This window comes from Euprymna scolopes, chromosome 9 (assembly GCF_053919585.1).
Source record: "Euprymna scolopes isolate OS-2025 chromosome 9, ASM5391958v1, whole genome shotgun sequence".
NCBI lineage: Eukaryota > Metazoa > Mollusca > Cephalopoda > Sepiida > Sepiolidae > Euprymna > Euprymna scolopes.
In genome coordinates, this window is record NC_136490.1 from 169,129,456 (window position 1) to 169,151,915 (window position 22,460).

General features: G+C 53.3%; 1 non-coding gene and 1 pseudogene across 1 annotated transcript; both read left to right on the forward strand.

The window, feature by feature from the left end:
• Nucleotides 1-5,678: 5,678 nt before the first annotated feature.
• On the forward strand, nt 5,679-5,820 carry LOC145285323 (U2 spliceosomal RNA; annotated as a pseudogene).
• A 6,954-nt stretch (nt 5,821-12,774) lies between these two features.
• On the forward strand, nt 12,775-12,979 carry LOC145285328 (U2 spliceosomal RNA). The gene has a single exon (XR_013869053.1). It is a non-coding gene; the product is annotated as a U2 spliceosomal RNA (small nuclear RNA).
• The last annotated feature ends 9,481 nt before the right edge of the window (nt 12,980-22,460 follow it).

The following is a 22,460-nucleotide window of genomic DNA, read 5'->3' on the forward strand; positions in this document are numbered from 1 at the left end:
CTTTATTACTGGGGATCAGCTGGGTGCCACCTTGGCCCAGTTTGGAGAAGTCGAAGAAGTTGTCCCTACAAAGGGGCCTAGAAATATCCAAACTGGGTCATATAAGATTTATATGAAGGTGGACAGACAGAGTTTCCACGACATTCCAGCCCAGTTGACCTGCGAGAGCTGGCAGATGGCGGTGATCGTTGAAGGGAGGAGGCCATACTGCTGGCAATGCACAAAACCCGGCCACGTAGCCCGTTTCTGCCCCCAAAGAAAGGGACCTGACCTTCCAAAAACCGGAGCAAAGACGGGGGCAAAGGAGATACCAGCGGCGGAGGGCAGTAAGGAAGATGTCGAGGAAGGAGGAGTATGGAGCAAGGTCGTCGCCAAGAGGGGCAGGAAGAAGGAAGGAGTCGCCCCTCCAGCACCAACAAGGACACCGGCGACGACCGCAAAAAGAAAATTGAAAGTAAGCTCCTCGGAGTCGGAAGGTGAACCCTCGGGCAAGCAAGCAGAGAAAAAAGAGAGGAAGGGAACCCCAAAGGCATCCCCGAAGAAGTCTCCCCCTCGGAAATCCTCGGAAAAAGAGGAGGAAATGGAAGACCAGGAAGACGCAGCTACTGAGCCTCCAACACAACCATCCCCAGAGGACGCTCAGCCCACCCCTCCCCTTTTCAACACCCCGGAGCAGGATGTTCTGGTAGAAGAACCGGAAGTGGAGAAGACGGCCCCCAGGAAGGAAAAAACCAGAAAGTGTCCATTCTGGCCGGGGGTCCGTCTCTGTGAGGTCGATGAAGCGGTCGGTGACCTAAATGGGACACAAAAGAAGTACTTGCGGATATTGGAAAGCCTCAAGATGGTGGAAGGGAAGGATGTCACCGACCCCAGGAACTTCCCTGACGCTCCACAGCTCATAACATTCGTCAGGCCTAACAGGGGTGGGCGAGCTAAGGCCCTTTGGAGAATGTTGGAGGAGGGAAAATCGGCATTCCCGGGGCTAAAATTAATAGACGGGGAGCACCCATCTCTAGAGCAGGTCGCGAAGCGATGCGAAGGGAGGGTCCCGGTTTACGTTAACCCCTCCTTTTATAGGGCTATTACGTTGACGTTCCCTCTGGACCTGGGAGGTCTGGCCAAAGACGGGCGGCTTACGTCTGTCCTGCTTACGGGCAGTCTTGGGCAGACCTTTGACGCCCTTTCCCCCGAGGATTTCAGACCCTTGATAGACGAATATTACTAGTTAGGGAAACATGGCCACAAGCTTAAACCTAGCTAGTTTGAATGCGAGGGGCATGAGGTCTCGAAGCAAGGCTTCTCGCGTGCTGAGGGACCTCATGGCCCTTGAGGTAGACATAGCTGCAATTCAGGAGACCCACTTTGTTGGGGCTGGGGACTGCGATGTGCTGGTGAACGATTTTGATGTTTACTCAGCATATGGCAGTATCCAGAGCCGGGGGGTTTCTGTGCTAGTAAGTCGCACCCTATCTGCGACGGTTACACTTGTTCATGCGGACGCTCATGGGAGGCTGGTCGTGGTTGATGTTGCCGTTGGCAGCGGCGCGTTCCGGATCATGGCAGTTTATGCGCCCAACATCCAAACCGAGAGGGTTTCCTTTTTTCGGCGGGTGGAGGGGTTTCTCTCTTCGGGTCCGGAGCGGGTAGTATTAATGGGGGACTGGAATGCCATCCTGGACCCCAAGTTAGATAAGGTCGGGGGGCCTAGCGGGCAGGGTAGGTGTGATAGCAGCCTGTCTGACCTGATGGCCTCGTGCGATCTGGTCGACAGGTTCTGTCTGGATCACCCCGGGAGGGAGATGTGGACGTGGCATACTAGTGCGGCCTCCAGTCCAAGTACATACTTGGACAGGATGTTAATTAGAAGGGGCGACGTAGATTTTCTATCTTGTCCCACGTTCCACTGGTTAGGTCATTCGGACCACAAACTCGTGTTGGCCCGTTTGAAGTTAGGTAATAGGCCTAGGTTGGCTGGCTACTGGAAGATGAACGCCTCCTTGCTGGAGTCGGTCGACTTCCGGGAGCAGCTGACAACACTAATTCAGAGGGAGTTAGTGGGGGCGGTTACCGGGAGTAGATGGTGGGTTAATCTTAAGGTGACCATTAGGCATTTTTGTGTCCAATATAGCCAAAGCCTCGCTTTAACTAGGGCACGGACCAAAAAGCACCTAGAGGATAGATTGACCCGGGTGGTGGCAGGGGGGGATTCCCTTGATCTAGCACTAATTAAGGGGGACCTCAGTCGCTTGGCTAGCGAGCGATATGAAGGTCAAGTAGTTAGGGCTAGGTTGAATAGAGTCTCCAACGAAGCCGTGAACGTTGACGCTGTTGAGCGTGGGGCCGCTTTAAGACGCGGCTCGGATGGGTACATTCGGGAGGTGAAAAACCTGGAAGGACGTTCTCTCGTATCGACGCGGGAGATCTGCAATGGGTTTCGGCAACATTTGGAGGAGCGCTTCACCAAACTACCCAGACTCCGCGGCCAGGAGTTTGGCAGCTATTTAGCTGGCTCGGCCCGCCTTACTGCGGCCCGAGCGGCTAGTTGCGAGGGGGTGGTTACGGAGCGTGAGGTCATTACTGCGTTGAAGCAGGTTGGCCACAACAAATCTCCGGGGTTCGATGGTTTTCCCTACGAACTGTACTTGAGGCTGTCGCCCATGTTTGTGCCCCTTTTGACGGGCGTGTTTAACCACTGGTTTGCCCAGGATTCGATCCCGAGGCAGGTAACCAAAGGAGTGGTCACGCTTCTGAAGAAGGGAAACCAACATGGAAGGGGAACCTAGATGATTATAGGCCCATAACTCTGCTTAACGCAGATTTTAAGATTTTGGCCCGTATTCTTGCGAACCGTCTGCAGGTCGTTATCGACGAGTTGGTCGAACCGGATCAGAACTACGCTGTGAAGGGTCGAACAATTCAAAACAATCTGCACTTGGTTCGCACGATAATAGAGGGGTTAGAAGACGACACGGAAGCCGCGCTGATCAATTTAGATCAGTCCAAGGCGTTCGATAGGGTGGACCATGGGTTCCTGAGGGCTGTTGTGGAGGCCGCCGGCTTTGGTCCGGACTTCCGCAAGTGGATCTCCGCCCTGTATCGTGACCCCGCGGTGGTGGTGCAAGTCAATGGTAGGTTGTCGGAGTCCTTTGGGGTCTCCCGGTCGGTGCGGCAGGGCTGTCCGCTGTCGACTCTGCTCTATGTCCTGGCGTTGGAGCCCTTCCTTCGCAAATTAAGGGACGAGGCGGCGAGACCAGTCCTACGCGTCATTGCTCTACCTGGCGGCCGAGTTGCCAGGGTGTCCGCGTACGCTGATGACGTCACTGTTTTCGCAGCCAGTCGAACGACATCGAAGCGGTGATAGAGGCGATCGCTGAGTACGAAGTTGTCACAGGGGCCGTGATCAATCGCAGCAAGTCCGTCGGCCTGCGGTTGAGCGCCTGGACCGGGGTAAACTCGCTTCCAGGTGCGTTCGGCTGGACTGATGGCCCGGTTAAGATCCTCGGTGTGTGGTTCGGGCCGGATCTCCAGCTGGACAAGAATTGGTCGGAGGTACAGACTAAGGTCGAATCGTCTGTCGGAACTTGGATTCGAAGGAGATTGTCCTTGAAGGGTCGTGCGGAGGCATGCGCCACTTACGTGTTTCCGTTGATCCTTTACCGTTTATCTGTTCTTCCCCTGCCTGCGGACCGCTGTAAGGCTTTAGAGCGACTCCTTTTCAAACTGCTCTGGAAGGGAGGAAAGCCGTATGTCCGTAGACAGGTCTGTACGCAGAAGCTTAGCGAGGGAGGCTTGGGGATGCCTGATCTGCGCAGCCATCAACACGCAGAAAGACTGGCGTTCCTGAGTCGGACACTGATAGAGGAGGCACCCTGGGTACCAGCCGTGGAGCACGCTTTCCCACGGCTGTTAACCGACCCCGCCGCCGAAAGTCGCCGTCGACCAGCGGGGGAAGGGCGCTTCCTGACCGAATGCCGAGCCGCCCTTAGGGCATTGCCGGAGTCCAGTGACCTTGCACGGCCTAGGTGGAGGCTATATGAGGAGTTAGTGGAGGGTACCGCAAACGACCCGCTGGTGGAGCGGCTACATCTGTCGAGGGGGGAAGTTCTCTCGCTTTGGAGTTGGGCGCCTGCCAGTAGCTACATAAATAATGCTGAATTTTCGATAACGTGGAGGCTAGTCCACGCGTTGCCTCTCTTCGACCGACTTGCCAGGGATTTCAGGGATCGCGAGTATTATTATCCCCCGTGCCCACGCTGCAACGATGAGAGCGAGGATGAAACGCGTGAACACGCGTTCTTTCTTTGCAGCGAGGTACGGAGTCTCTGGAGGTATGTCGAAGGGGTAACGGCTCGCATCGACCCCGAGCGGTCGGTGCCACTTGATTTGGCGTACGTGGTTGACAATGTGGACCCGCCGTTTATCACGGAGAAACGGGCGGTGTTTCTGGCGATACTGGCTGTAGCTAGGTTAGTGACGTGGGTTACACGTCTGAACATTGTCTATGAGGGGCGATATGTTTCCGATCAGGATCTGGTCCTTTATTTTAAGCACCAACTTAAAATAAAAATCAGATGTGATTGGAAAAGGTTGCCCCGCATCGACTTTGATAGGAGATGGGTGCACAACACTAGTTTGTGCATCCGACGAGGAGCTAGGTATGAGCTTGTGTTTCCACCCTAGTAGTATTCGTCTGGAGGTGCTGAAGTTTCGATTGTCGTACACTCGGAACCCAGCCCCTCATATGTTAATACGGGGTTTACCCCGTAATCATGGGTAGGAGTAGGTTTGCTAGTTAGGCGGAGTAACCACCTAGAGTGGAAAGCATATACTTTATTTAGGGCCTAGACTAGGGTGAATGTGAGTTTGATCCTGTCCCCTATAGATCTTTATTTTTTGATAGATTGGCACTAGGAGAGCTTCCAAAGATGCCCAAAGTCCACCAGTTTTATTTTGTCCTCGGTCCGATTGCATCCTTTACGTATTTTATCTTGGAAGATGCCATCCATCCCTGTTATCCCCGACCCTAATTTATTTTTCTTACAAGTCCCTATTTCCTCCACTCCCCCCTAGGAAACGACCTGCTTGCTTTCACCCTTTCCCCCCGGGGGAAGTGGATCGGAAGACAGTGGGCGTTTCATACGACAGACCAGCCGTTAGGTAGGGAGGGTCCCCTTACTAACCCGCCCCCATAGGCATTTTATTAAGTTGTTTTCTTTTTCTTTCTTTTTGGGTGTATTTTAGTTTGCCCCCCTCCCCATCATCTCACCCCCATATATATATATATATATATATATAAAAAAAAAAAAAAAAAAAAAAAAAAAAAAAAAAATACATTTAAGTTTGTAAATATAATTTTGTTTTGTTTTTATGTAAATAAATGTTTTCTCTTTTTTAAAAACAGTACGAGTGTCGCCCGCCATCCCGATAAGCTGGGGAGCTGTCTCTTTTAAGTAGGTCCTGGTAAGAATGTAGGCGGATGAGTTATGATAGAGTCTAGTATAGGGTTTTCTAAATAAAATACTTGCTTTTCAACGCAAGTTTAGCTAGCAAATTTAGCAAAGTCCCGTTTTCTTCCCCACCTCCCCCCTTACTGGCCTTTGTGCCTAAGTTGTATAGGACCCCAAATGAGGGCTTGGCAGTAGATAATGCCAAGTCCGGGGCCGATACGACTAAATACCATCGCTTCTCGGCCTTTTGGCTAAGATCAAAGTGTAGTATCTGTCTCAGTGCTTACTGCGGTCTGCCTCAACGCCAGTTGTGAGCTCTTAAGCTTTTAGCTTAGAGTTTTTTCCTTTTGGCTCTCTGCAAGGACCAGCCCCTTCTTGGGGATTTGGACCCGCAAAGACTTTTTTGTTTCTTGTTTTATTTGTTTTTGTTATTGCCCATCCTGGGCAACTACTAATTGTTATTGTTTTCTCTTTTCTTTCAGATAGTCCGGGGTCCAGCTAGCACTTAAGCAGCCGGCAGGGCCAAGGGAAACCGACGTGCCTTTTTAGGCGAAGGTCCCCTTGGTTTCCGAATCGGCGGGTGCTTAGCCGGGCCTTGGGCCGTCAAAGTAGATGGAGCAGGCCTCTGCTCCTGCCACCTTGGGGGACGCCCCGGGTGTAGTGATCGTGAAGGGTCCGGGGGGTGCCGTCCCGCAAGGCACCCCCAGTTCGAGAAAGGTTCCTGGGGTCGCCACCCCAGAATGTTCGGTCGAGTCGGTGGTCGGATCGCGAGCGGGGGTCGCCACCCCCAGTAGGGTCGAGTCGGGTGTTGCCACCCCGAAAGGCAGCACCAGTGCAGGAACGGGAGAGGGGGTCGCCGCCCCCAGTAGCGTTGAGTGTGGTGTCGCCACCCCGAAAGGTGACACAAATGCCCGTTTTGTCCGAGAGCGGGTGGAGAAAAAGTCGAAGAAGTGGTGGGTCCTTGAGGAGGAAAAGCCCAGGGTCCCTCTGACAAGGTCGCAGTCTACTAGGGTTAGTCCCAAAAAGGTAGATGAAGGTAGCCTTAGGAGAAGCAAATCGGAGGAGGTAGTTGTGGTCGATGGGTGCTCCCCCGGGGGGACGGTGTCCGGTAACGAGACACCAATTAGCCTGTTCGAGTGGCCAGCCCTCACAATGAGCGATTGCTCCCCAATCCCTCCTGGACAGGATAGAACAGCAGAGACGGTAGCAGCAGCAGCAGCAGCAGTGGAGGCCAGTAGGACCAAAGCAGCGGAGAACTGTGCGTGGGGTCGGAAAAAGCAGACCCAGAAGACCCCAGGCTACTACCAGGAACTGTTGCGGGAAAAATATCAAGGATTTATTAGCGGAAACAAGCTGATGGTGGTGCCCGGAGCGCTGGAAGACATCAAACTCCGCACGGTTTCTCTAGTCACCCTGGATGCCAACGGAAAGGGGCTCGTCGGCGTGCCGCTAGAGAAGATGTGCGATGCAATAGGAGAGCTCCGGATTCCCGCACAGTACCTGGTTCGAAAATACCACGCCACGTGGGATCTCCTCCTGCCATCAAAGGAGGAAGCGGAGAAGTTAGCAGGAGGGGACCTCACGTGGAAGAACTTAAGGCTCCGCCCCGAGTATCTATCAAAGAGGAGAGCGGGAGTAACAGTACTCGGGGTGCCCTGCTTTATTACTGCCGATCAGATAGGTGCCACCTTGGCCCAGTTTGGAGAGGTCGAGGAAGTTAGCCCAACAAAAGGACCTAGAAATATCCAAACTGGGTCATATAAAATACATATGAAGGTGGACCGGCAGAATTTTCACCAAATACCGGCGCAGCTAACATGTGAGGGCTGGCAGATGGCCGTCATCGTTGAGGGGAGGAGGCCATACTGTTGGCAGTGTTCCAAGCCAGGGCACGTAGCCCGATTCTGCCCGCAAAGGAAGGGGACAGAGACACAAGCATCGGGCACAAAGTCGGCAGCACAGGAGGGTCCAGCAGCAGACGGAAAAAAGAAGGAAGATGGAGAAGGAGGAGCTTGGAGCAAGGTCGTCGCCAAGAGGGGCAGGAAGAAGGAAGGAGAGGCCCCTCCAGTAACACCAAAAACACCGGCGGCGACCTCAAAAAGAAAGTTACAAACGAGCTCCTCTGAATCTGAAGGAGAGGATGGAGAGGCTGCCAACAAGCACACTGAAAAGAGGGAGAGAAAAGAAACACCGAAAGGATCTCCTAAGAAGTCTCCCAGGAGTAATGAAATTGAAATGACCGAGACCAGCTCTGAGCCTCCAACATCAGCTGCCCCAGAGGATGCTCAGCCCACCCCACCCCTATTTAACACCCCGGAGCCAAAAGTGATAGCTCCAGTTGCCGAGGAGGAAGAAGCAGGAGAAGTGGAACAGGAGAAGGCGGCCCCCAGGAAGGAAAAAACCCGAAAGTGCCCGTTCTGGCCGGGGGACCGTCTCTGCGAGGTGGATGAAGCGATAGGGGATCTGAGCGGAACGCAGCGTAAATACCTGCGCATCCTGGAAAGTTTAAAAATGGTGGAGGGGAAGGACGTCACCGACCCGAGGAACTTCCCTGACGCCCCACAAATCATTACTTTTGTTAGGCCCAACAGGGGTGGGCGAGCTAAAGCCCTCTGGAGAATGTTGGAGGAGGGGAAGACGGCATTCCCGGGGATTAGACTAATAGACGGGGAGCACCCATCCTTAGAGCAGGTCGCGAAGCGATGTGAGGGGAGGGTCCCTGTTTACGTTCACCCTTCATTTTATAGGGCCATTAAGTTGACGTTCCCTCTGGACGTGGGAGGTCTGGCCAAAGACGGGCGGCTTACGCCTGTCCTGCTTACGGGCAGTCTTGGGCAGACCTTTGACGCCCTTTCCCCCGAGGATTTCAGACCCTTGTTAGAGGAATATTACTAGTTAGGGAAACATGGCTACAAGCTTAAACCTAGCTAGTTTGAATGCGAGGGGCATGAGGTCTCGAAGCAAGGCTTCTCGCGTGCTGAGGGACCTCATGGCCCTTGAGGTAGACATAGCTGCAATTCAGGAGACCCACTTTGTTGGGGCTGGGGACTGCGATGTGCTGGTGAACGATTTTAACGTTTACTCAGCATATGGCAGTCTCCAGAGCCGGGGGGTTTCTGTGCTAGTAAGTCGCACCCTATCTGCGACGGTTACACTTGTTCATGCGGACGCTCATGGGAGGCTGGTCGTGGTCGATGTTGCCGTTAGCAGCAGCGCGTTCCGGATCATGGCAGTTTACGCGCCCAACATCCAAACCGAGAGGGTTTCCTTTTTTCGGCGGGTGGAGGGGTTTCTCTCTTCGGGTCCGGAGCGGGTAGTTTTAATGGGGGACTGGAATGCCATCCTGGACCCCAATTTAGATAAGGTCGGGGGGCCTAGCGGGCAGGGTAGGTGTGATAGCAGCCTGTCTGACCTGATGGCCACGTGCGATCTGGTCGACAGGTTCCGTCTGGATCACCCCGGGAGGGAGATGTGGACGTGGCATACTAGTGCGGCCTCCAGTCCAAGCACATACTTGGACAGGATGTTAATTAGAAGGGGCGACGTAGATTTTCTATCTTGTCCCACGTTCCACTGGTTAGGTCATTCGGACCACAAACTCGTGTTGGCCCGTTTGAAGTTAGGTAATAGACCTAGGTTGGCTGGCTACTGGAAGATGAACGCCTCCTTGTTGGAGTCGGTCGACTTCCGGGAGCAGCTGACAACACTAATTCAGAGGGAGTTAGTGGGGGCGGTTACCGGGAGTAGATGGTGGGTTAATCTTAAGGTGACCATTAGGCATTTTTGTGTCCAATATAGCCAAAGCCTCGCTTTAACTAGGGCACGGACCAAAAAGCACCTAGAGGATAGATTGACCCGGGCGGTGGCAGGGGGGGATTCCCTAGATCTAGCACTAATTAAGGGGGACCTCAGTCGCTTGGCTAGCGAGCGATATGAAGGTCAAGTAGTTAGGGCTAGGTTAAATAGAGTCTCCAACGAAGCCGTGAACGTTGACGCTGTTGAGCGTGGGGCCGCTTTAAGACGCGGCTCGGATGGGTACATTCGGGAGGTGAAAAACCTGGAAGGACGTTCTCTCGTATCGACGCGGGAGATCTGCAATGGGTTTCGGCAACATTTGGAGGAGCGCTTCACCAAACTACCCAGACTCCGCGGCCAGGAGTTTGGCAGCTATTTAGCTGGCTCGCCCCGCCTTACTGCGGCCCGAGCGGCTAGTTGCGAGGGGGTGGTTACGGAGCGTGAGGTCATTACTGCGTTGAAGCAGGTTGGCCACAACAAATCTCCGGGGCTCGATGGTTTGCCCTACGAACTGTACTTGAGGCTGTCGCCCATGTTTGTGCCCCTTTTGACGGGCGTGTTTAACCACTGGTTTGCCCAGGATTCGATCCCGAGGCAGGTAACCAAAGGAGTGGTCACGCTTCTGAAGAAGGGAAACCAACATGGAGGGGGGAACCTAGATGATTATAGGCCCATAACTCTGCTTAACGCAGATTTTAAGATTTTGGCCCGTATTCTTGCGAATCGGCTGCAGGTCGTTATCGACGAGTTGGTCGAACCGGATCAGAACTACGCTGTGAAGGGTCGAACAATTCAAAACAATCTGCACTTGGTTCGCACGATAATAGAGGGATTAGAAGACGACACTGAAGCCGCGCTGATCAATTTAGATCAGTCCAAGGCGTTCGATAGGGTGGACCATGGGTTCCTGAGGGCTGTTGTGGAGGCCGCCGGCTTTGGTCCGGACTTCCGCAAGTGGATCTCCGCCCTGTATCGTGACCCCGCGGTGGTGGTGCAAGTCAATGGTAGGTTGTCGGAGTCCTTTGGGGTCTCCCGGTCGGTGCGGCAGGGCTGTCCGCTGTCGCCTCTGCTCTATGTCCTGGCGTTGGAGCCCTTCCTTCGCAAATTAAGGGACGAGGCGGCGAGACCAGTCCTACGCGGCATTGCTCTACCTGGCGGCCGAGTTGCCAGGGTGTCCGCGTACGCTGATGACGTCACCGTTTTCGCAGCCAGTCGTAACGACATCGAAGCGGTGATAGAGGCGATCGCTGAGTACGAAGTTGTCACAGGGGCCGTAATCAATCGCAGCAAGTCCGTCGGTCTGCGGTTGAGCGCCTGGACCGGGGTAAACTCGCTTCCAGGTGCGTTCGGCTGGACTGATGGCCCGGTTAAGATCCTCGGTGTGTGGTTCGGGCCGGATCTCCAGCTGGACAGAAATTTGTCGGAGGTACAGACGAAGGTCGAGTCCGCTGTCGGAACTTGGATTCGAAGGAGATTGTCCTTGAAGGGTCGTGCGGAGGCATGCGCCACTTACGTGTTTCCGCTGATCCTTTACCGGTTATCTGTTCTTCCCCTGCCTGCGGACCGCTGTAAGGCTTTAGAGCGACTCCTTTTCAAACTGCTCTGGAAGGGAGGAAAGCCGTATGTCCGTAGACAGGTCTGTACGCAGAAGCTTAGCGAGGGAGGCTTGGGGATGCCTGATCTGCGCAGCCATCAAAACGCAGAAAGACTGGCGTTCCTAAGTCGGACACTGATAGAGGAGGCACCCTGGGTACCAGCCGTGGAGCACACTTTCCCACGGCTGTTAACCGACCCCGCCGCCGAAGGTCGCCGTTGACCAGCGGGGGAAGGGCGCTTCCTGACCGAATGCCGAGCCGCCCTTAGGGCATTGCCGGGGTCCAGTGACCTTGCACGGCCTAGGTGGAGGCTATATGAGGATTTAGTGGAGGGTACCGCAAACGACCCGCTGGTGGAGCGGCTACATCTGTCGAGGGGGGAAGTTCTCTCGCTTTGGAGTTGGGCGCCTGCCAGTAGCTACATAAATAATGCAGAGTTTTCGATAACGTGGAGGCTAGTCCGGGATGCGTTGCCTCTCTTCGACCGACTTGCCAGGGATTTTAGGGATCGCGAGTATTATTATCCCCCGTGCCCACGCTGCAACGATGAGAACGAGGACGAGACGCGTGAACACGCGTTCTTTCTTTGCAGCGGGGTACGGAGTCTCTGGAGGTATGTCGAAGGGGTAACGGCTCGCATCGACCCCGAGCGGTCGGTGCCACTTGATTTGGCGTACGTGGTTGACAATGTGGACCCGCCGTTTATCAGGGAGAAACGGGCGGTGTTTCTGGCGATACTGGCTGTAGCTAGGCTAGTGACGTGGGTTACACGTCTGAACATTGTCTATGAGGGGCGATCTGTTTCCGATCAGGATCTGGTCCTTTATTTTAAGCACCAACTTAAAATAAAAATCAGATGTGATTGGAAAAGGTTGCCCCGCATCGACTTTGATAGGAGGTGGGTGCACAACACTAGTTTGTGCATCCGACGAGGAGCTAGGTATGAGCTTGTGTTTCCACCCTAGTAGTATTCGTCTGGAGGTGCTGAAGTTTCGATTGTCGTGCACTCGGAACCCAGCCCCTCATATGTTAATACGGGGTTGACCCCGTAATCATGGGTAGGAGTAGGTTTGCTAGTTAGGCGGAGTAACCACCTAGAGTGGAAAGCATGTGCTTTATTTAGGGCCTAGACTAGGGTGAATGTGAGTTTGATCCTGTCCCCTGTAGATCTTTGTTTTTTGTTAGATTGGCACTAGGAGAGCTTCCAAAGATGCCCAAAGTCCACCAGTTTTATTTTGTCCTCGGCCTGTTTTTACCCCTTACGTACATTATCTTGGAAGACGCCATCCATCCCTGTTTTCCCCGACCCTAATGTATTTTTCTTACAAATCCCTAGTTCCTCCACTCCCCCCTAGGAAACGACCTGCTTGCTTTCAATCTTTCCCCCCGGGGGAAGTGGACCGGAAGACAGTGGGCGTTTCATACGACAGACCAGCCGATAGGTAGGGAGGGTCCCCTTACTAACCCGCCCCCATAGGCATTTTATTAAGTTGTTTTCTTTTTCTTTCTTTTTGGGTGTATTTTAGTTTGCCCCCCTCCCCATCATCTCACCCCCATTTATATAAAAAAAAAAAAAAAAAAAAAAAAAAAATATATATATCTTAAGTTTGTACATATGATTTTTTGTTTTGTTTTTGTAAATAAAGTTCTTTTTTCACAGTACGAATGTCGCCCGCCATCCCGATAAGCTGGGGAGCTGTCTATTTTAAGTAGGTCCTGGTAAGAATGTAGGCGGATGAGTTATGATAGAATCTAGTGTAGGGTTTTTCTAAATAAAATACTTGCTTTTCAACGCAAGTTTAGCTAGCAAATTTAGTAAAGTCCCGTTTTCTTCCCCACCTCCCCCTTACTGGCCTTTGTGCCTAAGTTGTATCGGACCCCAAATGAGGGCTTGGTAGTAGATAATGCCAAGTCCGGGGCCGATACGACTAAATACCATCGCTTCTCGGCCTTTTGGTTAGGATCAAAGTGTAGTATCTGTTTTCAGTGCCTACTGTGGTCTGCCTCAACGCCGAGTTGGGAGCTCTTAAGCTATTAGCTTAGAGTCTTTTTGCTTGTCTCTTGCAAGGACCAGCCCCTTCTTGGGGATTTGGACCCGCAAAGACTTGTTTTTTGTTGTTGTTACATGTTATTGCCCATTCTGGGCAACTACTAATTGTTATTGTTTTTCTTCTTTTTTCAGATAGTCCGGGGTCCAGCTTGCACTTAAGCAGCCGGAAGGGCCAAGGGAAACCGACGTGCCTTTTTAGGCGAAGGTCCCCTTGGTTTCCGAATCGGCGGGTGCTCAGCCGGGCCTTGGGCCATCAAAGTAGATGGAGCAGGCCTCTGCTCCTGCCACCTTGGGGGACGCCCCGGGTGTAGTGGTAGTGAAGGGTCCGGGGGGTGCCGTCCCGCAAGGCACCCCCAGTTCGAGAAGGGTTTCCGGGGTCGCCGCCCCAGAGTTGTCCGGATCGCGAGCGGGGGTCGCCACCCCCAGTAGGGTCGAGTCGGGTGTTGCCACCCCGAAAGGCAGCACCAGTGCAGGAACGAGAGCGGGGGTCGCCACCCCCAGTAGAGTCGAGACCGAGCCGAATGCCGTGCAGGGGGTTGTCGCCGAGAAAGGCAACCTAGGCGGCATTATGTACGCGGCGGTAGGGGCCCCAGCGGTTGGGGATCGGAAGAAGCGTCCGGTAAAGAAGTGGTGGGTCCTTGAGGAGGAAAAGCCCAGAGTCCCTCTGACAAGGTCCCAGTCCGCCAGGGTTAGTCCCAGCAAGGTAGAGGAGGTAGGACTTAGGAGGAGTAAATCGGAAGAGGTAATTGTGGTCGATGGGTGCTCCCCCGGGGGGACGGTGTCCGGGAACGAGACGCCAATTAGTCTTTTCGAGTGGCCAGCCCTCACAATGAGCGATTGCTCCCCAATCCCTCCTGGACAGGATAGGAGAACGGCAGCAGCAGCAGCAGCAGTGGTGGAGACCAGTATGTCTAAAGTGGTGGAGAACTGTGCGTGGGGTCGGAAAAAGGAGACCCGGAAAACCCCAGGCTACTACCAGGAACTGTTAAGAGGCAAATATAAGGAGTTTGTAAGCGGAAACAAGCTTACGGTGGTGCCCGGAGCTCTGGAGGATATCAGGCTAAGAACGGTTTCCCTCGTCACCCTTGATGCCAACGGAAAGGGGCTCGTCGGCGTGCCGCTGGAGAAGATGTGTGACGCGATAGGAGAGCTCCGGATTCCTGCACAGTACCTGGTACGGAAATACCACGCTACGTGGGATCTCCTCCTGCCATCAAAGGAGGAAGCGGAGAAGTTAGCAGGAGGGGACCTCACGTGGAAGAACTTAAGGCTCCGCCCCGAGTATTTGTCAAAGAGGAGAGCGGGCGTAACAGTGCTCGGGGTGCCCAGCTTCATCACTGCGGATCAAATCGGTGCCACCTTGGCCCAGTTTGGAGAGGTCGAAGAAGTCAGCCCCACGAAGGGACCTCGAAACATCCAAACTGGGTCATATAAGATCCATATGAAGGTGGAACGACAAAATTTCCACCTTATCCCGGCGCAACTGACTTGTGAGGGCTGGCAGATGGCCGTTATCGTAAAGGGGAGGAGGCCATACTGTTGGCAATGCACGAAGCCAGGGCACGTAGCTCGATTCTGCCCGCAAAGGAAGGGGACAGAGCAACAATCATCGGGCACAAAGTCGGCAGCACAGGAGGTTCCAGCAGCAGATGGGAAAAAGCAGGAAGATGGAGAAGGAGGAGCTTGGAGCAAGGTCGTCGCCAAGAGGGGCAAGAAGAAGGAAGGAGAGGCCCCTCAAGTAACACCAAGAACACCGGCGGCGACCTCAAAAAGAAAGTTACGAATGAGCTCCTCAGAATCTGAAGGGGAGGAAGGAGAGGCTGCCAATAAGCATACCGAAAAGAGGGAGAGAAAAGAGACTCCGAAAAGATCCCCCAAGAAGTCTCCCAGGAGTAATGTGCTAGAAGTGGAAATGATTGAGAACAGCTCTGAGCCTCCAACATCAGCTGCCCCAGAGGACGCTCAGCCCACCCCACCCCTATTTAACACCCCGGAGCCAAAGGTGATAGCTCCAGTTGCTGAGAACGAAGAAGCAGGAGAAGTAGAACAGGAGAAGGCGGCCCCCAGGAAGGAAAAAACCAGAAAGTGTCCATTCTGGCCGGGGGTCCGTCTCTGCGAGGTGGATGAGGCGGTAGGAGACCTGAGCGGGACACAGCGAAAGTACCTGCGCATCCTGGAGAGCTTAAAGATGGTGGAGGGGAAGGACATCACCGATCCCAGGAACTTCCCAGACGCTCCACAAATCATCACTTTCGTCAGGCCAAACAGGGGTGGGCGAGCTAAAGCCCTATGGAGAATGTTGGAGGAGGGGAAGACGGCATTCCCGGGGATCAAACTGATAGACGGGGAGCACCCATCCTTAGAGCAGGTCGCGAAGCGATGCGAGGGGAGGGTCCCTGTTTATGTTCACCCCTCATTTTATAGGGCCATTAAGTTGACGTTCCCTCTGGACGTGGGAGGTCTGGCCAAAGACGGGCGGCTTACGCCTGTCCTGCTTTCGGGCAGTCTTGGGCAGACCTTTGACGCCCTTTCCCCCGAGGATTTCAGACCCTTGATTGAGGAATATTACTAGTTAGGGAAACATGGCAGCAAGCAAAAACCTAGCTAGCTTGAATGCGAGGGGCATGAGGTCTCGAAGCAAGGCTTCTCGCGTGCTGAGGGACCTCATGGCCCTTGAGGTAGACATAGCTGCAATTCAGGAGACCCACTTTGTTGGGGCTGGGGACTGCGATGTGCTGGTGAACGATTTTGATGTTTACTCAGCATATGGCAGTATCCAGAGCCGGGGGGTTTCTGTGCTAGTAAGTCGCACCCTATCTGCGACGGTTACACCTGTTCATGCGGACGCTCATGGGAGGCTGGTCGTGGTCGATGTTGCCGTTGGCAGCGGCGCGTTCCGGATCATGGCAGTTTATGCGCCCAACATCCAAACCGAGAGGGTTTCCTTTTTTCGGCGGGTGGAGGGGTTTCTCTCTTCGGGTCCTGAGCGGGTAGTTTTAATGGGGGACTGGAATGCCATCCTGGACCCCAAGTTAGATAAGGTCGGGGGGCCTAGCGGGCAGGGTAGGTGTGATAGCAGCCTGTCTGACCTGATGGCCTCGTGCGATCTGGTCGACAGGTTCCGTCTGGATCACCCCGGGAGGGAGATGTGGACGTGGCATACTAGTGCGGCCTCCAGTCCAAGTACATACTTGGACAGGATGTTAATTTGAAGGGGCGACGTAGATTTTCTATCTTGTCCCACATTCCACTGGTTAGGTCATTCGGACCACAAACTCGTGTTGGCCCGTTTGAAGTTAGGTAATAGGCCTAGGTTGGCTGGCTACTGGAAGATGAACGCCTCCTTGCTGGAGTCGGTCGACTTCCGGGAGCAGCTGACAACACTAATTCAGAGGGAGTTAGTGGGGGCGGTTACCGGGAGTAGATGGTGGGTTAATCTTAAGGTGACCATTAGGCATTTTTGTGTCCAATATAGCCAAAGCCTCGCTTTAACTAGGGCACGGACCAAAAAGCACCTAGAGGATAGATTGACCCGGGCGGTGGCAGGGGGGGATTCCCTAGATCTAGCACTAATTAAGGGGGACCTCAGTCGCTTGGCTAGCGAGCGATATGAAGGTCAAGTAGTTAGGGCTAGGTTAAATAGAGTCTCCAACGAAGCCGTGAACGTTGACGCTGTTGAGCGTAAGGCTGTCCTAAGACGTGGGTCGGATGGGTATATTCGGGAGGTGAAAAACCTGGAAGGACGTTCTCTCGTGTCGACGCGGGAGATCTGCAATGGGTTTCGGCAACATTTGGAGGAGCGCTTCACCAAACTACCCAGACTCCGCGGCCAGGAGTTTGGCAGCTATTTAGCTGGCTCGCCCCGCCTTACTGCGGACCGAGCGGCTAGTTGCGAGGGGTGGTTACGGAGTGTGAGGTCATTACTGCGTTGCAGGTTGGCCACAACAAATCTCCGGGGCTCAATGGTTTGCCCTACGAACTGTACTTGAGGCTGTCGCCCATGTTTGTGCCCCTTTTGACGGGCGTGTCTAGGACTCGATCCCAGGGCAGGTAACCAAAGGAGTGGTCACGCTTCTGAAGAAGGGAAACCAACATGGAGGGGGGAACTTAGATGATTATAGGCCCATAAATCTGCTTAACGCAGATTTTAAGATTTTGGCCCGTATTCTTGCAAACCGACTGCAGGTTGTAATCGACGAGTTGGTCGAACCGGATCAAAACTACGCTGTGAAGGGTCGAACAATTCAAAACAATCTGCACTTGGTTCGCACGATAACAGAGGGGTTAGAAGACGACACAGAAGCCGCGCTGATCAATTTAGATCAGTCCAAGGCGTTCGATAGGGTGGACCATGGGTTCCTGAGGGCTGTTGTGGAGGCCGCCGGCTTTGGTCCGGACTTCCGCAAGTGGATCTCCGCCCTGTATCGTGACCCCGCGGTGGTGGTGCAAGTCAATGGTAGGTTGTCGGAGTCCTTTGGGGTCTCCCGGTCGGTGCGGCAGGGCTGTCCGCTGTCGCCTCTGCTCTATGTCCTGGCGTTGGAGCCCTTCCTTCGCAAATTAAGGGACGAGGCGGCGAGACCAGTCCTACGCGGCATTGCTCTACCTGGCGGCCGAGTTGCCAGGGTGTCCGCGTACGCTGATGACGTCACCGTTTTCGCAGCCAGTCGTAACGACATCGAAGCGGTGATAGAGGCGATTGCTTAGTATGAAGTTGTCACAGGGGCCGTGATCAATCGCAGGAAGTCCGTCGGCCTGCGGTTGAGCGCCTGGACCGGGGTAAACTCGCTTCCAGGTGCGTTCGGCTGGACTGATGCCCCGGTTAAGATCCTCGGTTCGGGCCGGATCTCCAGCTGGACAAGAATTGGTCGGAGGTACAGACTAAGGTCGAATCGTCGGTCGTGTCTTGGATTCGGAGGAGATTGTCCTTGAAGGGTCGTGCGGAGGCATGCGCCACTGACGTGTTTCCGTTGATCCTTAACCGTTTATCTGTTCTTCTCCTGCCTGCGGACCGCTGTAAGGCTTTAGAGCGACTCCTTTTCAAACTGCTCTGGAAGGGAGGAAAGCCGTATGTCCGTAGACAAGTCTGTACGCAGAAGCTCAGTAAGGGAGGCTTGGGGATGCCTGATCTGCGCAGCCATCAACACGCAGAAAGACTGGCATTTCTGAATCGGACACTGATAGAGGAGGCACCCTGGGTACCGGCCGTGGAGCACGCTTTCCCACGGCTGTTAACCGACCCCGCCGCCGAAGGTTGCCGTCGACCAGCGGGGGAAGGGCGCTTCCTGACCGAATGCCGAGCCGCCCTTAGGGCATTGCCAGGGTCCAGTGACCTTGCACGGCCGAGGGGGAGGCTATATGAGGAGTTAGTGGAGGGTACCGCGAACGATCCGCTGGTGGAGCGGCTACATCTGTCGAGGGGGGAAGTTCTCTCGCTTTGGAGTTGGGCGCCTGCCAGTAGCTACATTAATAATGCAGAATTTTCGATAACGTGGAGGCTAGTCCGGGATGCGTTGCCTCTCTTCGACCGACTTGCCAGGGATTTCAGGGATCCTGATTATTATTATCCCCCGTGCCCACGCTTGGACGATGACAACGAGGACGAAACGCGTGAACACGCGTTCTTTCTTTGCAGCGGGGTGCAGAGTCTCTGGAGGTATGTCGAAGGGGTAACGGCTCGCATCGACCCCGAGCGGTCGGTGCCACTTGATTTGGCGTACATGGTTGACAATGTGGACCCGCCGACGTTTATCAGGGAGAAACGGGCGGTGTTTCTGGCGATACTGGCTGTAGCTAGGTTAGTGACGTGGGTTACACGTCTGGGCATTGTCTATGAGGGGCGATCTGTTTCCGATCAGGATCTGGTCCTCTATTTTAAGCATCAACTTAAAATGAAAATCAGATGTGATTGGAAAAGATTGCCCCGCATCGACTTTGATAGGAGATGGGTGCACAACACTAGTTTGTGCATCCGACGTGGAGCTAGGTATGAGCTTGTGTTTCCACTCTAGTAGTATTCTTCTGGAGGTGCTGAAGTTTCGATTGTCGTACACTCGGAACCCAGCCCCTCATATGTTAATACGGGGTTACCCCGTAATCATGGGTAGGAGTAGGTTTGCTAGTTAGGCGGAGTAACCACCTAGAGTGGAAAGCATATACTTTATTTAGGGCCTAGACTAGGGTGAATGTGAGTTTGATCCTGTCCCCTATAGATTTTTGTTTTTTGATAGATTGGCACTAGGAGAGCTTCCAATGATGCCTAAAGTCCACCAGTTTTATTTCATCCTCGGCCCGATTGTATCCTTTACGTATTTTATCTTGGAAGACGCCATCCATCCCTGTTATCCCCGACCCTAAGTTATTTTTTCTTACAAGTCCCTATTTCCTCCACTCCCCCCTAGGGAACGACCTGCTTGCTTTCACCCTTTCCCCCCGGGGGAAGGGGACCGGAAGACAGTGGGCGTTTCATACGACAGACCAGCCGTTAGGTAGGGAGGGTCCCCTTACTAACCCGCCCCCATAGGCATTTTATTAAGTTGTTTTCTTTTTCTTTCTTTTTGGGTGTATCTTAGTTTGCCCCCCTCCCCATCATCTCACCCCATTTTAAACAAAAAAAAAAAAAAAAATACTTTGAGTTTGTACATATGATTTTTGTTTTGTTTATGTATATATTCTTCATTTTACAGTATGAGTGTCGCCCGCCATCCCGATAAGCTGGGGAGCTGTCTTTTTAAGTAGGTCCTGGTAAGAATGTAGGCGGATGTGTTATGATAGAATCTAGTATAGGTTTTTCTAAATAAAATACTTGCTTTCTAACGCAAGTTTAGCTAGCAAATTTAGCAAAGTCCAGTTTTCTTCCCCACTTCCCCCTTACTGGCCTTGGTGCCTAAGTTGTATCGGACCCCAAATAAGGGCCTGACAGTAGATAATGCCAGGTCCGGGGCCGATACAACTAAATATCATCGCTTCTCGGCCTTTTGGCTAAGATTAAAGCGCTATCCCCTAACACGGAGACGAACAAGGGAAACCCCATACCCTGCCAAGCCAACAATCAAGGTGCAGTACCAGCAACCCCGCGCACCGAATCGGCAAATAACAAACACGGCGAAAGAACGGCGTGGGGTCCTAAATCCCAAGAAGAACAATTGACACCCGAAGGCTACAGAGAACTGTTTTCCTCGACTTACAAGGAATACACCAAGGGGAATATCATCCTCCCCCGCCCCGGACAAGTCGAGGAATTGGAAAAAAGGGTTCTCTCTCTGGTCACTTCAGATCTCAGAACCAGGAGCCTCACGGGTGTAAATAAAGAGACAATGATTGAACTCCTTCTGGACCAGAATATTCCGGCCAAGTACGTCTGCAGAAGGAGTTATGCGATGTGGGACGTGCTGCTCCCCAGCCAAGAGGAAGCCGTCAGACTATCCAGGACGAACCGGAACTGGAAAAACATCCGCATCCAGCCGGAATACCTGAACAAGAGGCGAACCATGGTCACCGTGCTAAATGTTACATGCCACCTAGGAGCAAAACAACTGGGTGCCATACTCAGCCAGTACGGTGACGTGGAGGCAGTAACCCCGGTCAAAGGCCAACGCAACGTGTTGACAGGGGATTACAAAATCCAGATGGTATTGAGCAGGGCCGAATTTGACAAAATTCCGGCAATGCTCAAGTTTGACAAGTGGACAATGTCAGTGATTGTGGAGGGAAGAAGACCACAATGCTGGCATTGTCAGGAAAAAGGCCATATGGCCAAGGACTGCCCAAAACGAGCCCCGGCCAAAGCCCCCGAAAAAACATCTAGCAAGGCAGCAACTGAGGCAGTCCCAAACAAAGCGGCGTCAACGGCTACAACTCCCCCAGCAGCAGAGGCCGGATGGTCGACGGTCACCAGGAAGGGTAGACCCACCAAAAATTTACCCAAACAAGTGGCGATCCAAGACCATCCGGAAAAAGCAGCTAACGTTGCGGCCATGGAAGTGGAGGCACCCTCTTCCTCTGGCAAGAGGAAACTACAAGAGTCTGAGGAGGAAGAGGAGGCGTCTGAAGAAGAGGCCGGCCAACCAGTAACGACCAGCTACATTGATCAAAGACCGACTAATGAGGAGAGAAAGACAAGGAGGAAGAAAAACCGGAGGTCGAAGGATGCTTCCCCGGATATTGCAGTTAACGTAACCCCCTCACCCCCTACCCCCATTCAGCCAGAGACAGAAAATCCTTCCCCCCCAAAATCCACCAAGAAGTCAACCCAGCAACCCACTGGAGAGACTGTTAAGGACACAACAAATCCCCCAAACCCTCCTACTCCGGACACTCCTCCAAATTCGGACACTGCGCACACCCCCTGTCTTCCCTCTCCTCCCCCTAAAGAAGACCCAGGGAAAAAATCCGAAGTCCGCACAGAACGGACGAAAAAGTTTCCTTTCCTGCCATGGGACAGGATATGTGAAACAGGTTATCTGCTTCAAACCCCAGAGTTAAAAGGGAGGCAGAAAGCGCAGTACGAAAAGCTGGGGAACTTTGTGTTCATTGGTGCGGATAGCATTACCAACCCAAGCAACTTCAAAGACGCACAGCTGCTGACAACCTTTGTTCGGGAGAACAAAGACTCCAGAACTCAAGCCCTCTGGAATATGCTAGAGGCAGCGAGGGATGCTTTAAAGGCCAGCAGCTGGTGGATATAGAGCACCCCTCGCTCAAAAAGTTAAACTTCCAATGCGAAGGTAGAATCCCCATCTATTGTCACCCGTCATTTTACAGGGCGTTAAAACTAAACTTTCCCCTGGACGTGGGAGGTGTGGCTAAGGATGGACAGCCATCGATGGATTTACTAACCGGCAGCCTTGGCAAGGCCTTCTACGTCCTTACGGCCGAGGATTTCAGACCCGTCTGTGACACTGATTAAGGTAAGTGAACATGTCTTTGAACTTGGCCACTTTTAATGTGAGGGGCATCAGGTGTCGAAGCAAGGCCTCGCGCGTTGTGAGAGACCTGGTGTCCCTTAAGGTAGATATCGCCGCTATCCAGGAGACCCACTTTGTTTGTGACGAGGATTGTCAGGTGCTGGTAAACGATTACAATGTTTACTTAGCATATGGCAATACTTATAGTCGTGGAATCTCCTTGCTAGTGAATCGCACCCTGTCAGCGTCGGTGAATGTTGTTCACGCAGGCGAGGACGGGCGGGCGCCCGTTGTTGATGTTGCTGTTAATTGTAGCCTTTTTCGGATTGTTGCTGTTTATGCTCCCAATGCTGCTGTAGAGAGGGCAACCTTTTTTCGACGGTTGGAGGGCTTCTTAGTGGATCCGGAATGCAATCCTTGATCCCAGTATAGATAAGGTCGGGGGGGGGGGGCTAGTGGGTCGGCGTGGTGTGACAGCACTCTGTCTGACCTGATGACTTCGTGCGATCTCGTCGACAGATTTCGTCTTGATCATCCAGGGCGGGAGATGTGGACGTGGCATTCTGTAGTGCCTTCCCATCCAAGCACTTACTTGGATCGGATGTTAATTAGAAGAGGCGACATAGACTTCCTATCTTGCCCCACGTTCCACTTGTTAGGACACTCGGAC